A 12,690-nucleotide genomic window follows, 5' to 3' on the forward strand; every position below is an offset into this window, starting at 1 on the left:
TAGTCATAGTACAAGGCAACATTTCCCTCTGCATTCTGGTACTTGTAGTCTCGATGTCAGACTAGGATACACGCGAATACAAGTACCAGCATGCGTAGCAGGCGAGCAACACCCATTGGGCTCACAGGGCTTCAGCACTTCCTGTGTGTCAGCCTGGGCTGAGACAGCTTCGCGGGATAGCGACCCTCTAATTGCAGCCCCAACCGAGTTCTTCACAGGCCTTCAAAAGACAATTTACTTGTTAATGAGGCTTTTGATGTGTTTTCACCCCTTAGAGCCACTCTGCCTATGCCTGGAAGAATTAGCCCCCCCTCCCCGAAATGTGTCTCTAGGTGCCCGCCTGATGCGTAGGAATGCCTTGGACCGGAAGGGCCCTCACACACCCACGCTCCCCAGTGGCTTTTGAAGAGGATTCTCATTGCACATCTGTTTTTCTAACATCTTTTAGTCACGTGTTCACTGACCAGTGCGTAAGTACTTTTCTTGCAAACTTTTATAATGAAACGTTTTAATTTAGAATTGGGTGGAGTGGGTCAGTGGGAGGTGGTATTGTGCAAGGATGGGTGAGTAGGTTGTCTGTGGAATTGGAGTGGGTCAGGAGGTGGTGGTATTGTGCAGGGCTCGGTCCGTAGGTTGTGTGTGGAATTGGAGTGGGTCAGTGGGAGGTGGTATAGTGCAGAGCTGGGTCAGTAGGTTGTCTGTGGAATTGGAGTGGGTCAGTGGGAGGTGGTATTGTTTGGGGCTTGGACAGTAGGTGGTGTTGTAGAATTGGCGTGGGTCAGTGGGAGGTGGTATTGTGTAGGGCTGGGACAGTAGGTGGTTGTTGTAGAATTGGCGTGGGTCAGTGGGAGGTGGTATTGTGTAGGGCTGGGACAGTAGGTGGTGTTGTAGAATTGGCGTGGGTCAGTGGGAGGTGGTATTGTGTAGGGCTGGGACAGTAGGTGGTGTTGTAGAATTGGCGTGGGTCAGTGGGAGGTGGTATTGTGTAGGGCTGGGACAGTAGGTGGTGTTGTAGAATTGGAGTGGGTCAGGTGGAGGTAGTATTGTGTGGGGCTGGGACAGTAGGTGGTGTTGTAGAACTGGAGTGGGTCTGTGGGAGGTAGTATTTTGCAGGGCTGAGTCTGTAGGTTGTGTGTGGAATTGGAGTGGGTCAGTGGGAGGTGGTATTGTGCAGGACTGGGACAGTAGGTTGTGTGTGGAATTGGAGAGGGTCAGGAGGTGGTGATATTGTGCAGGGTTGGGTGAGTAGGTGGTACTGTGAATTGGAGTGTGACAGCAGGAGGTGGTGGTATTGTGTAGAGCTGGGTCAGTAGGTGGTGTGTGGAATTGAAGTGGGTCAGTGGTAGGTGGTATTGTGCAGGACTGGGTCAGTAGGTTGTGTGTGGAATTGGAGTGGGTCAGCGGGAAGTGGTATTGTGCAGGACTGGGTCAGTAGGTTGTGTGTGGGATTGGAGTGGGTCAGCGGGAGGTGGTATTGTGCAGAGCTGGGTCAGTAGGTGGTGTGTGGAATTGGAGTGGGTCAGTGGGCGGTGGTATTGGGCAGGACTGGGTCAGTAGGTTGTCTGTGGAATTGGAGTGGGTCAGTGGGGGGTGGTATTGTGCAGAGCTGGGTCAGTAGGTTGTCTGTAGAATTGGAGTGGGTCAGTGGGAGGTGGTATTGTGTGGGGCTGGGACAGTAGTTGGTGTTGTAGAATTGGAGTGGGTCAGTGGGAGGTGGTATTGTGTGGGGCTGGGACAGTAGTTGGTGTTGTAGAATTGGAGTGGGTCAGTGGGAGGTGGTATTGTGTGGGGCTGGGACAGTAGGTGGTGTTGTAGAACTGGAGTGGGTCTGTGGGAGGTAGTATTGTGCAGGGCTGAGTCTGTAGGTTGTGTGTGGAATTGGCGTGGGTCAGTGGGAGGTGGTATTGTGCAGGACTGGGACAGTAGGTTGTGTGTGGAATTGGAGAGGGTCAGGAGGTGGTGGTATTGTGCAGGGTTGGGTGAGTAGGTGGTACTGTGAATTGGAGTGTGACAGCAGGAGGTGGTGGTATTGTGTAGAGCTGGGTCAGTAGGTGGTGTGTGGAATTGAAGTGGGTCAGTGGTAGGTGGTATTGTGCAGGACTGGGTCAGTAGGTTGTGTGTGGAATTGGAGTGGGTCAGCGGGAGGTGGTATTGTGCAGAGCTGGGTCAGTAGGTGGTCTGTGGAATTGGAGTGGGTCAGTGGGAGGTGGTATTGTGCAGGACTGGGTCAGTAGGTTGTCTGTGGAATTGGAGTGGGTCAGAGGGAGGTGGTATTGTGCAGAGCTGGGTCAGTAGGTTGTGTGTGGAATTGGAGTGGGTCAGGAGGTGGTGGTATATTGCAGGGTTGGTTGAGTAGGTGGTACTGTGAATTGTAGTGAGTTAGCTGGAGGTGGTATTGTGCAGGGCTGGGTCCGTAGGTGGTACTGTAGAATTGCAGTGGGTCAGTGGGAGTTTGTATCGCACAGGACTGGGACAGTAGGTTGTGTGTGGAATTGGAGTGTGTCAGCGGGAGATGCTTTTGTGCAGGGGTGGGTGATTATGTGGTACTGGGGAATTGGAGTGGGTCAGGAGGTGGTGGTGTTGTGCAGGGTTGGGTGAGTAGGTTGTACTGTGGAATTGAGGTGGGGCTGTAGGTTTTGTGTGGATTTCGAATGGGTCAGCGGGAGGTAGTATTGTGCAGGGCTGGGTCAGTAGGTGGTGCTGTGGAATTGGAGTGCGTCAGCGGAAGGTGGTATTGTGCAGGGTTGGGTGAGTTGTGTGTGGAATTGGAGTGGGTCAGGAGGTGGTGGTATTGTGCAGGGCTGGGTCAGTAGGTTGTGTGTGGAATTGGAGTGGGTCAGCTGGAGGTGGTATTGTACGGGGCTGGGTCAGTACGTTGTGTGTGGAATTGGAGTGGGTCAGCTGGAAGTGATATTTTGCAGGGCGGTCAGTAGGTTGTGTGTGAAATTGGAGTGGGTCAAGAGGTGGTGGTATTGTGTAGGGCTCAGTCAGTAGGTTGTGTGTGGAACTGGAGTGGGTCAGAAGGTGGTATTGTGGGGGGCTGGGTCAGTAGGTGGTGCTGTGGAATTGGAGTGGGTCAGGAGGTGGTGGTGTGTTGTAGGGCTTGGTCAGTAGGTTGTGTGTGGAATTCGAGTGGGTCAGCTGGAGGTGGTATTTTGCGGGGCTGGGTCAGTAGGTTGTGTGTGAAATTGAAATGGGTCAGCTGGAGGTGGTATTGTGCAGAGTTGGGTGAGTAAGTTGTGTGTGGAATTGGAGTGGGTCGGGAGGTGGTGGTATTGTGCAGGGCTGGGTCAGTAGGTTGTGTGTGGAATTGGAGTGGGTCAGCGGGAGGTGGTATTGTGCGGGGTTGGTCAGTAGGTTGTGTGTGGAATTGGAGTGGGTCAGGAGGTGGTGGTATTGTGCGGGGCTGGGTCAGTAGGTGGTGCTGTTGAATTGGAGTGGGTCAGCGGGAGGTGGTATTGTGCAGGGCTGAGTCAGTAGGTTGTGTGTGGAATTGGAGTGGGTCAGGAGGTGCGGAATATTGTGCGGGGCTGGGTCAGTAGTTGGTGCTGTGGAATTGGAGTGGGTCAGGGTGGTGGTATTGTGCAGGACTGGGTCAGTAGGTGATGCTGTGGAATTGGAATGGGTCAGCTGGAGGTGGTATTGTGCAGAGTTGGGTGAGTAGGTTGTGTGTGGATTTGGAGTGGGTCAGGAGGTGGTGGTATTGTGCAGGGCTGGGTCAGTAGGTTGTGTGTGGAATTGGAGTGGGTCAGCGGGAGGTGGTATTGTGCGGGGTTGGTCAGTAGGTTGTGTGTGGAATTGGAGTGGGTCAGGAGGTGGTGGTATTGTGCGGGGCTGGGTCAGTAGGTGGTGCTGTTGAATTGGAGTGGGTCAGCGGGAGGTGGTATTGTGCAGGGCTGAGTCAGTAGGTTGTGTGTGGAATTGGAGTGGGTCAGGAGGTGCGGAGTATTGTGCGGGGTTGGGTCAGTAGGTGGTGCTGTGGAATTGGAGTGGGTCAGGGGTGGTGGGATTGTGCAGGACTGGGTCAGTAGGTGATGCTGTGGAATCGGAGTGGGTCAGCAGGAGGTGGTATTGTACAGGGCTGGGTTAGAAGGTGGTGCTGTTAAACTGGAGTGGGTCAGCTGGAGCTGGTATTGTGTAGGGCTCGATCAGTAATTGGTGTGTGGAATTGGAGTGAGTTGTTAGGTGGTGCTTTTGCCATCATCTGTTGCTCTTGAACTGAGGGTGGTCAGCTGGTGTTGTCCAGAGCTGGCTTGTTACGTGGTGCAGTAGTTTTGCAGTGGGTCCACATGTTCTGCTGGTGTTATGGATTGCTGTTAAAATGTAGCTGGTCGGCAAGCAGGGTCTGACTGGGAGAAAAAAATAGACCCGGGTTTCAAAATTAAAGTGCCCCTCATAAGCGAAGCAGATAACTAAGCAAGTGGTACTACAAGGGAAATCAACAGTAAAAAACCGCCCCCCTCGGCCATAAAACCGGCCCACAACTTCTAAAGAAACCGGCACACACACCAGACCAGGTACCGGGCACTGTCTGAGTGCCCTTTAGGCCAGTCCGACTGTCGGCAGGTAGATCTGTATTCCTAGGTGGGACTGTGGAATTAGTTGGTCGTCTGGTGGTTCTGGTGTGCAGGACTTGGTGGGTAGGCTGTGATGCTAGGCCTAGCTGTGTCATTACTTGGTACTTACGTACTGGAGTGGGTCGGCAGGCAGCGTGCTGTGTCGTTAGGTGGCGCTGTGGTACTGGAGTGGGCGCGATGGTGGTGCTGTTATCCGCGCTTTGGTCGGTAGGTGGTGCTGTCGAGTCGCTTTCTTTGCATATAGAGGCTGAGCTCCGCTCCGCGTGTTAGTTATTTTGCCTGAGGCGAGTGAGGTAAGGCGCACAAGTGAAGGAGTCCTTCTTGACAGGCTCTTATCCTCTCAGAGCATCAGAGAGACGAAAGGAGGCAGCAGCGGCCGGAGACCTCTCCAGGAGACAGCCTTAAAGCACACCCCACGTCCGGATCTCATCAGCGCTTGGGCCAGTGCCTCACTCCTCTCCCCAGCCCTGCCGGCAGACCACCTGCGGCCCCCGGCACCCACCCACCTGCTGACGGCGCACAAGCCACCTTTATACCAGGACCTTAAACATATACAGGTGAGACCCCAAGATGTGAGCGCAAAATGTGTGGCTGGAGGCGTGAGAGGAGAGGTAACTACTTCTTAGCGCATCAAACTGTGACAAGTATGGGGACCACGGCAAACAGAAAAAAAAGTATGTGCCCAGGATCACACATGGCGTGCGGAAATCGGGATTAGGACTCCGATGTCCCGGTCTATCGATGACATTGTTACCACTTTAACAAATCTTCCTCGGAGACGAGCGCTGTATATTTTTAAATTAAAATAGTTTTTTGTGTCCGATTTAATTTGAAGTAATAAAAGTACTTTCCAATCATACATGCTGCTTTCGGTCCGAAATCATCTTACAGTGGTTGCTTATTGTTGCATTTCTTGTGGTACATATTAGATATGTCTGGGGAGACACTTTATTTGACTAACGTTAGTAAACGACCACCTACCACCCCGTCACCACACAATATAGGCGGTTGCGAACGCTCACTCATTTTTTTGCCTTGTTGTATGATCTGCATTTCATTCGATTTTTTGGGGCAGTGGGAATGAAATGGAGTCAAATATGAAAGCAGAGTGCGGGGTCAAAATACTTTCCGAGTTAATCCTTCTTACCTTCATAATAGTTGCTTTTGTTGGCGTGGCGAGAATGCCCCCGTCCCCCGCCACACACATACAAACACGCCCCCTCAGACCCATGGTGGGGGTGGGGTGGGGGCAGTCTGCTGCCTGGCACCGTTTAGCGGGATGTCCACTTCACCTGAGATGTCAGTTCCTGGCTGCGGGGTTTCTCTGCGCTAGGGACTTGTGCACGAGGACATGTTTAGATGCCTATAGGCTGCGCACGAGGATGCTTACACAGGTGTTATCAGGAAGAATGAGTCGGTTAATGCTCGCTTGGATTAGATCACGTGATCGCCATCCCATCTTTAACCCACTCAGCTATATCGCTAGCGGGACCTGTGAACGGAAGGGGCGGGTTTGTTACATCAATATAAACTGGGCACTTAAAGTCCTTTGACGGGGCGTTTTGCTAATTTTTTGATTTACATTTGCATGTATTTGGGATGTCCTAATGCCTAGAGCGAGCGACCTCGAAGCTGGGGAGCCGGGTTCATGTTTTATCAGGCCATTTTCACCTCTGAGCAGCAGCAATGTCGTTTTTGACACCTGCCCTGAGGCTATGATGGACTGGAGGGGGGCGGGGGGGGGGGGGATGGGGGTTAGAGAGTGGCCTCCATAGTGGCCAGATGTTGTGCCCTCACCCCTGGTGTCTATTAGGACTTGTTGTGGGAGAGGAGACGGTTGCATAAAATTGGGCTATGGTCAGAGTTGCAGACCTGAAAACTAGGTTCGAGTCCCAGCGTCAGCTCAACATCCTGTGATTCTGGGCAAATCACTTTTATCCCTAAAGCGAACTTGATCTTTTCTTTTGTAATGTAACTGGTGCTCGTGTACATTCCTCCAGTGACTTTGGGCCGAGTTCCCACTATACAAAACTATAACAAAAAATAACCGGCCAGATTCAAGTCAGACTAAACAGATGGTGAACCGTGAAAGCGATGAATAGAGAGTGTGGGCCCTTTTCTAAGAGTGTCCGGGGCCTAATTGTGATCCCAATCCGAAACTCCGGGGACGCTCAATATCCTGTGACTCACTGAACCTCCCCGTGCCTAACAAAAATGAATGTGCCCTTCTGTAACGAAACTGGTGCTCGTGTAAAGCGCCCTGATACCTTTGGGTCAGTACGTGCTACATGAACTCTCCCCCCGAAATATGCATACCAATGTGGTCATTTAAAAAGGTGAGGTGATGAAAGGCAGTGTCGGGCCATGGGTGTCACCCGTGGTTCAGGGTATACGTAGTGCCCGCATCGAGAGTGACAGCCAAGCGGCTGCAGGATGGCAAGAGGAGCTATACAAACCTCACAACAATGGGGGGCGGGGGGGGGGGTACAACACTACTACACATTAGCTTGTTGTTACCCGGCAACTCGTCCTAACGGCTTCCCATTGCGCAAAGAACATGATTCTAAAGGCCGGGACCGCTGTCACGAACGATTCCCAGTTTTATTGATTTATCACAACATTTTCATGCACCGCTTTGACCGAAGCGCTTTACAAACAAAACGGTACATAACGCAGAGACAAAAATGGCTATGGAGAAGCGATTTAAATCAAGCTGACTGGGAATTTCCAGGAAAAGCAGCAGCTCAGTACACCACGGAAGTAAAACTAGCGCCAGGAGAAGGATGTACACAATCCCGTGACTTCGAGGCACTGGAGAACAGGACCTGGTGCAAGAGGGTCTGGTGGACGAGGGGGTGGTACCAGACAGGAGAATCTGGGAGGACGAGTTGGGACATACCGACGGTTACCACACACGACCCGCTCAGTAATTTCATTTCAAGGTCACACGGGACACGCGCCAATTTTAGAAAACGTGTTCACATTGTTCGAAGGTCAAGACCGTACATAATTATTCGGGTGTGTTTTGGGGGACTCCTAGCAATATTTATAACGATTCAATGATCACCCCACAAACAGATCACGATGAATATTTTGTTTAACATTAGAGTAGTTTTTTGTCAGACATTCCAGGAGGGATTCCGTGGCGCAAGTCCTGGATTTCCCAGAGAGACAGAAAAAACTTCTAAATGTCAACATCAAAATGGGCATTTCTACCTCTCAATGCAATATAGACTATTTATTGGTGCCCTATCACATTCTATTTTTTTATCAGTTGAATATCATATACGCCGAGATTTTTTTTTTTTTACTATGCGGGTGTTGATGTAAATTGAAATGTAAATGGATACTTGTATAGCACACTACTCACCCACAAGGGTCTCAAGGCGCTTGTACGAATACCGCTGTGGAACCCATCCTGGCTTTCCCTGTGAGGCGTCCACTCCTGGGCACCCCCAAGGTGGAGGCCAGGCATCCTTAGCGTTGTGGGGGCCGTTGTGGAGATTAAGCAAGCTATTGCCCAGAGTGGGACTCCATGATTGGAATAGGCATCGAGGCGAGAATTATCAGGTCCGTGGAATTTTTGAGCCCAAGACCCGCCGAGGCAGGGAATTGAACCCTGGTCCTGGGCTAGACCTCTGCATCAGGGTCTGCCACTCTAATCATTGAGCCACACTTCTCCACAAGATGTGTGCCTCTTTTCAAGAAAAATGAAACAGTTTAAAACCTAAAATAAACCAATGATCTTTTTAAAACATTGGAATTTCTTTTACGTCACTAAGTATGTAAAACTGTGGTTCTAGTTGGGAAACAATGCCACAGAAGAACATGACTCACCAATTGCCTCTGATTAAAATGCTAAAAGACCAACAACTTTCCATATAATTTAGATAATCAAACCACATATTTGGCTTATTCCTGGTTGCATAATTCCGGTGGCCCAGCCGAGAGGCCACGGAGGCCGGGTATTGGGCTGCAAGCTATGAAGTGTTTTCTAGACAAAAGAAAAACATAACATGCCTCACAAATGAAGCAATCCACAAAGATAAACAGTCCTTTTAAAGGTTAATTAAATGCATGGAGGGAGTTTTGTTTTGGTTCACTGGTTGATTCAAGAACTGCCCAGGTGATAGGGCAATATTATTGGGGAACATATACATCATTGTGGGAGTAAATACACTTGTTATTGTGGGAGTAAATATTTGTCCTTATTGTGTGAGTATATACCAGTCTTCATTGTGGCAATAAAGTCACACTTTTATTGTGGGAAAAAATACACATCTTTATTGTGCACGAAAATACACGATTTATTGTGGGAGTAAATGTTTATCCTTATTCTGGGAAAATACACTAGCCTTATCGCAGGAATAAATACATGTCTTTATTGTAGGAATAAATGTATGTCCTTATTCTGGTAGTATATACAAGCCTTATTGCGGGATTAAACACATGTCTTTGTAGTAGGAATAAACGCTTTCCCTCAATAAACACTTTTATTGGGTGGCAAACTTCTGTCCTACATAGAATCCAAAAATGCACTTCCAGTACCACTCCAAACTCTAAGAAATGTATTGTAGCAAGATCTTAAAGTGATACCCCGCAGCACTTGGAACCCCAAAGACGGATGCACTCGGTAAAAACTATAAAAAATAAACAGTTAATAATTCACAAAAAACAGAGACCTGTGTGTCACCCATCCATACACATGACACTGCACAGATCTCACAAGATTTAATTCATTTTACTTTCACACATGCCTCCCCATATCAACTAAACACTGATCAGATGCCACAAATAAGGGCTTGTAAATACCCCCACAATTACGGTACTGCTTTGCGGTGAGCACACCCGGCCGAGGCATTGTAACATGGATTAAACGTGTTTTGCTTTAAATGGCGGTCATATTAATTTCAAATACATGCAAAAAAATGTCGCCTTTCCGGAAAAGCACTTTATAGTTTCTGTCTGGCTTGACCCTGGGGTGAACTATCTTCCTAATATATGGAGTCTGTTCACCAAAGTGCAGAGAGGGGGTGGGCGGGATGTCTGCCTCTTCAATCGGCAGCCGTCTGCCCTTTCTGTGCCTGCTGCTGTCTCCATGACTGCTGAGAACAAAGAGCACAAGGGCAGTGCCAGCCAGGGGTACCCAAGGGTAACAGCTACTACTAATTGACACCCATGCCCCTGGTACCCGACTGGAAGAGGCTGGCACACGCTGCCCAGGAGCCTGGCACGAGGCCGCGCTCCATTTCGCCAGCCTGGTTTTAATCTCTTAATACCAAGGTGGATTACAGCGGATTAACTCTAATGAAAGTCTTTTTTCGCTTTTCAAGGCTCGCCTTTAATCAGTAGGGCCTTGGCACTGCCAGGCAGCGCGTCTGCATACTACTGTAGCAACCACGCCTCGACTGGGCTTTCTATGCTTAATTTAGTAAGGGTAATTATAGCACTGAGCCCTCGGGCATCGGAGCACTGTACGCACGTGGACCTCAATTTGAAGAAATGCCAGATGTAGTGAAAGTGAAACTAAACACCCATCGACCAATGATGACATTATAAGGATGGCCCCTATGCCACCCTTAATTCCTTTTTGGCTGTCTGTTCATGAGTCCCCCCAAGTCAAGGGATGGCAAAGACACTGGCGCGGGTATTAAAAGACACACCTTAGTTATTACCAAGACCGCCCCTTATTGACAAACAGGTACCTAATAATACAGAAAACACAGTATTGACAAAAAAATCAGGTGTTCCATCAATTGCCTTTAAAATAAACCTTTGGTGTTGGAGTGTCCAAAATTGGTGCAGGAGGGTTGGATCAATGCCAGATTATCAGAATAACCACTGACTATGCCATGGATTTACATTTTGGGTTCATTGCATGTAAATACACTTTATGTCGAGATCCTGAAAAGCTGGCATGGGTCCAGGCATTCCATTCTAGGGGTACCAGTGTGGGTTCTGGCAGGGTATAGATCTGAGGTCTCCAACCTTTTTTGTGTAAAGAGCTGCTGGTGTTAAATTAAAACCATCTTGATCTGCTAATATTGTTAGAGCTGCAGTGTTGCCACATCAGACAAGACTGCATTAGTGGCCATCAAAGCAATCTTACAAGCAGCGGTGATATCACCTCAGTGCCTCGTGCACGGCGCCAGTATTAGTGTCAAACATGTTGTGTCATTGTGGCATCCCTCCACATCAGTGATGCGGTGTGATTTAGTCCTCAAATATCCCCCTTAAACATATTTTGGAAATTGGGCTATTTTTATTCAAACATCAGACTTCTGAAAATACAGGTTTTCGTCTCGAATACAGAATTTCCAATTTTGATAAACATATATTAATTTGACCAATCAAATGCTTGTACTTTACTAGGCCGAGCTGCACACCGAGAGCTACTCACAGGTAGCTGGAGAGCTACCAGTCGTTCACGAGCTACTCGCTGTAGTAGCCTGGTATGAATGCGTGTCACAGATTCTCGCAAAAGCGCTGACTAAGCATATGTATGGATGTTATATTCAAAATAAATTCACGTATCTGTATGTCTAGAGAATGTGGCACGGATCTAACCTCCTGGACCACCTTGCATACACTGGGGTGAAGTGGAACCTAGCAACGTGCTGGAAAAAGAAGACTAAATACAGAGGGGCAGATTTACAAGAAAGTGACGCTTCTGTACAGATGCGTCACTATCCCTACGCCACTCTTAGAAACCCTTGCGACACCATAGATGCGCCGTATTTACAATACGGCGCACTATGACACAAGGATTGACAGATGCGTCAGAAATTCTGACGCATCTGTTGGTGGAAAAGTCACGCATTGCTGGAGTCGTGTCGCAAGCACGACTCAACTCCAGCAATGCGTGTTGATGCCTATTCCCACTACACTGCGTCACTACTTACGCCTGCTTGAAGCAGGCGTAAGGTTTTGACGCAGTGACGTCCTAAAAGTGGCGCAGTGAAATCTTGTAGATTTCACTGAGTCACTTTTACGAGGTCTTCCTGCGTGGGAACGCCCACTATACCTGATGCAGGTATAATGAGACGCAGGGCTTTACAACGTGACGCATCTCCCTAGATGCGTCACGTTGTAAATAGGCCGCATTTTTTGCGCTGCTGTTGCGTCAAAACAGTGACGCAACTGCAGCGCAAAAGTCACACAAGGGGCTTGTAAATCTGCCCCAGAGTAAGGAGACACGCCCATGAACATAGGGAGAGAGAGAAACGCAGCACCCCATAGGCAGGAAAGACGAGGTAGGCAGGACCCAGCAATGGTACATTTGCATAACCACAATGCTTTGCAAAATCATTCACTTCGCTTTTCAGTCCCCACAAGAAGTAACTTACACATATATTGTAGTGCATTAATTTGCACACGTAAAACAAAATAATTGCCCTGGCATGGTCAGATCTCTCTCACCCTCAGTTTGATAGGTGCCAGTCCAAGTTAATCAGTAACACACAGTTACTCTTTGAGGCTGGAGAGCTTAATGTCAGCCTGCTCCATTTGGGCCAGCAACATTGGCACAGTGCATGTGCTGTCGGCATCGGTACACTATATAAAACCCTGTGATTGTCATATCATACATGCTTGCTTACAGTAATTCTCCCCGACATGGATATACATACATCTAAGCTCCCTGCCAAACCCCATCAGAACGAAGGCATCTATCCCTCGAATGGCCAAAACGACCCCCGCATCTTCCTGGGATGGTGGGAATATGGATTTGACAATAAGTTGGTATACATTATGGAACACTGAACCTACTGGGTCAGTGCCTACCAATGCTACCAAGCTCCGAGGGGGCCGTTTTGGCTCCCGGATACGGACAGGTCACCCCACTAAAACTTTGAGCGCTTTGAGACCGCTTTGACCGTTTAGGCGCTATAACAATCCCTAACTATTACTGTTCATCGTGGATTTGAAGAGGAATGAACACATACCAAATGGCCACTTTTAGGCCCTAAAATAGGAAGGAGGACACGTGGGCAGTAGAGTTAGTTGCTTAAAATACCTATGCAACCTTAAGCTCTTGGTCAGCGTGAGGTCAGTTCAGGGCATCAAACCGTGGGCCCAGCGGGCGGAACGGGAACAGCAGCGGCAGACGTCAGCG

At 49.1% G+C, this 12,690-nt stretch overlaps 1 protein-coding gene across 2 annotated transcripts in view; it reads left to right on the forward strand.

Moving 5' to 3' along the window:
• Window positions 1-334: 334 nt before the first annotated feature.
• SCNN1G (sodium channel epithelial 1 subunit gamma) overlaps window positions 335-12,690 on the forward strand; it is a 56,104-nt gene continuing 43,748 nt past the window's right edge. The window contains exon 1 of one of the 2 annotated variants that reach the window (XM_085629496.1): window positions 335-470. The gene's annotated coding sequence lies outside the window, so the exon portion shown is untranslated. Of the gene's footprint in view, window positions 471-4,919; window positions 5,135-12,690 lie in introns of those variants that run through there. The other variant, XM_085629494.1, reaches the window with a different exon arrangement.

This window comes from Triturus cristatus, chromosome 10, assembly GCF_964204655.1.
Source record: "Triturus cristatus chromosome 10, aTriCri1.1, whole genome shotgun sequence".
NCBI classification, from domain to species: Eukaryota; Metazoa; Chordata; class Amphibia; order Caudata; family Salamandridae; genus Triturus; species Triturus cristatus.